We start from the raw sequence: 2,500 nt of genomic DNA on the forward strand, positions 1-2,500 counted from the left end.
TCTGCTGTATGTCTCTGTGGCGCAATCGGTTAGCGCGTTCGGCTGTTAACCGAAAGGTTGGTGGTTCAAGCCCACCCAGGGACGGTGGACTGTCCACCACATCATTTTCATCGTAACTTTCTGATGCGCAAGCATGACCCTACTTAGGCTTCTGAGCTTTGTCTCACACGGCATTTGCGATATTGCAGAAACAACAAGCAACATTGCAAAATACACATTTCAAAAAAGCGAAGTACAGGTAAGATTTCTCCAACATGGTGCAATGACAACTCGTTTCATTGCTCTCTTTCTCTACTTTTACATTACATGAAAACAAGGAGAAATCACATCATATCACAATAATATAAAGTATCATTTTGTCAGAAATGTCACCAGGATGAGCCAATCTTTGCACTTACGATACCAGCAGGTCGGTAGTCAGGTGTGGGGAAAACAAGGCACCGCTGGGATTCAAACCCAGGATCTCCTGTTCACTAGACAGGCACTTTGACCAACTAAGCCACAGCGCCTGATGCGGCATTGGTACTTGGTTATACTCTTCTTTCAAACAATTGATGTCTCCAGTGCGTTCAGTAAAGGTAACGCCCAACGTGGGGCTCGAACCCACGACCCTGAGATTAAGAGTCTCATGCTCTACCGACTGAGCTAGCCAGGCTTGGGTAAACGACAGCTGGCAGCAACTTTCCGGCACAGTGACATCACTTCATCACCTGATCTTGTGAAAAAGAATGTCTGGATAACTTCAACACAGGAACCCGGCAGCCTGCAGCTGTTTGTCTCTGTGGCGCAATCGGTTAGCGCGTTAGGCTGTTAACCGAAAGGTTGGTGGTTCAAGCACACCCAGGGACGGTGGACTGTCCACCTCATTATTTTCATCGTAACTTTCTGATGCGCAAGCATGACCCAACTTAGGCTTCTGAGCTTTGTCTCACACAGCATTTGCGGTATTGCAGAAACGCCAAGCAACATTGCAAAATACACATTTCAAAAAAGCGAAGTACAGGTAAGATTTCTCCAACATGGTGCAATGACAACTCGTTTCATTGCTCTCTTTCTCTACTTTTACATTACATGAAAACAAGGAGAAATCACATCATGTCACAATAATATAAAGTATCATTTTGTCAGAAATGATGCAAAAGATGTCACCAGGATGAGCCAATCTTTGCACTTACGATACCAGCAGGTCGGTAGTCAGGTGTGGGGAAAACAAGGCACCGCTGGGATTCAAACCCAGGATCTCCTGTTTACTAGACAGGCACTTTGACCAACTAAGCCACAGCGCCTGATGCGGCATTGGTACTTGGTTATACTCTTCTTTCAAACAATTGATGTCTCCAGTGCGTTCAGTAAAGGTAACGCCCAACGTGGGGCTCGAACCCACGACCCTGAGATTAAGAGTCTCATGCTCTACCGACTGAGCTAGCCGGGCTTGGGTAAACGACAGATGGCAGCAACTTTCCGGCAGAGTGACATCACTTCATCACCTGATCTTGTGAAAAAGAATGTCTGGATAACTTCAACACAGGAACCCGGCAGCCTGCAGCTGTTTGTCTCTGTGGCGCAATCGGTTAGCGCGTTCGGCTGTTAACCGAAAGGTTGGTGGTTCAAGCCCACCCAGGGACGGTGGACTGTCCACCAAATCATTTTCATCGTAACTTTCTGATGCGCAAGCATGACCCAACTAAGGCTTCTGAGCTTTGTCTCACACTGCATTTGCGGTATTGCAGAAACGCCAAGCAACATTGCAAAATACACATTTCAAAAAAGCGAAGTACAGGTAAGATTTCTCCAACATGGTGCAATGACAACTCGTTTCATTGCTCTCTTTCTCTACTTTTACATTACATGAAAACAAGGAGAAATCACATCATATCACAATAATATAAAGTATCATTTTGTCAGAAATGTCACCAGGATGAGCCAATCTTCGCACTTACGATACCAGCAGGTCGGTAGTCAGGTGCACGGAAAACAAGGCACCGCTGGGATTCGAACCCAGGATCTCCTGTTTACTAGACAGGCACTTTGACCAACTAAGCCACAGCGCCTGATGCTGCCTCTGCACTTGGTTATACTCTTCTTTCAAACTATTGATGCCTCCAGTGCGTTCAGTAAAGGTAACGCCCAACGTGGGGCTCGAACCCAAGACCCTGAGATTAAGAGTCTCATGCTCTACCGACTGAGCTAGCCGGGCTAGGGTAAACGATATCTGGCAGCAACTTCCCGGCAGAGTGACATCACTTCATCACCTGATCTTGTGAAAAAGAATGTCTGGATAACTTCAACACAGGAACCCGGCAGCCTTCTGCTGTATGTCTCTGTGGCGCAATCGGTTAGCGCGTTAGGCTGTTAACCGAAAGGTTGGTGGTTCAAGCCCACCCAGGGACGGTGGACTGTCCACCACATCATTTTCATCGTAACTTTCTGATGCGCAAGCATGACCCTACTTAGGCTTCTGAGCTTTGTCTCACACGGCATTTGCGATATTGCAGAAACA

The 2,500-nt window shown here is 46.8% G+C and overlaps 8 non-coding genes across 8 annotated transcripts; 3 read left to right on the forward strand and 5 right to left on the reverse strand.

Moving 5' to 3' along the window:
• Nucleotides 1-10: 10 nt before the first annotated feature.
• Nucleotides 11-84, forward strand: trnan-guu (transfer RNA asparagine (anticodon GUU)). Its single transcript has one exon. It is a non-coding gene; the product is annotated as a tRNA-Asn (tRNA).
• A 351-nt stretch (nucleotides 85-435) lies between these two features.
• Nucleotides 436-509, reverse strand: trnat-agu (transfer RNA threonine (anticodon AGU)). Its single transcript has one exon. It is a non-coding gene; the product is annotated as a tRNA-Thr (tRNA).
• Nucleotides 510-582: 73 nt separating this feature from the next.
• On the reverse strand, nucleotides 583-655 carry trnak-cuu (transfer RNA lysine (anticodon CUU)). Its single transcript has one exon. It is a non-coding gene; the product is annotated as a tRNA-Lys (tRNA).
• A 557-nt stretch (nucleotides 656-1,212) lies between these two features.
• On the reverse strand, nucleotides 1,213-1,286 carry trnat-agu (transfer RNA threonine (anticodon AGU)). The gene has a single exon. It is a non-coding gene; the product is annotated as a tRNA-Thr (tRNA).
• Nucleotides 1,287-1,359: 73 nt separating this feature from the next.
• Nucleotides 1,360-1,432, reverse strand: trnak-cuu (transfer RNA lysine (anticodon CUU)). The gene has a single exon. It is a non-coding gene; the product is annotated as a tRNA-Lys (tRNA).
• Nucleotides 1,433-1,552: 120 nt separating this feature from the next.
• On the forward strand, nucleotides 1,553-1,626 carry trnan-guu (transfer RNA asparagine (anticodon GUU)). Its single transcript has one exon. It is a non-coding gene; the product is annotated as a tRNA-Asn (tRNA).
• A 351-nt stretch (nucleotides 1,627-1,977) lies between these two features.
• On the reverse strand, nucleotides 1,978-2,051 carry trnat-agu (transfer RNA threonine (anticodon AGU)). Its single transcript has one exon. It is a non-coding gene; the product is annotated as a tRNA-Thr (tRNA).
• A 266-nt stretch (nucleotides 2,052-2,317) lies between these two features.
• On the forward strand, nucleotides 2,318-2,391 carry trnan-guu (transfer RNA asparagine (anticodon GUU)). Its single transcript has one exon. It is a non-coding gene; the product is annotated as a tRNA-Asn (tRNA).
• The last annotated feature ends 109 nt before the right edge of the window (nucleotides 2,392-2,500 follow it).

This window comes from Conger conger, chromosome 13 (genome assembly GCF_963514075.1).
Source record: "Conger conger chromosome 13, fConCon1.1, whole genome shotgun sequence".
NCBI classification, from domain to species: domain Eukaryota; kingdom Metazoa; phylum Chordata; class Actinopteri; order Anguilliformes; family Congridae; genus Conger; species Conger conger.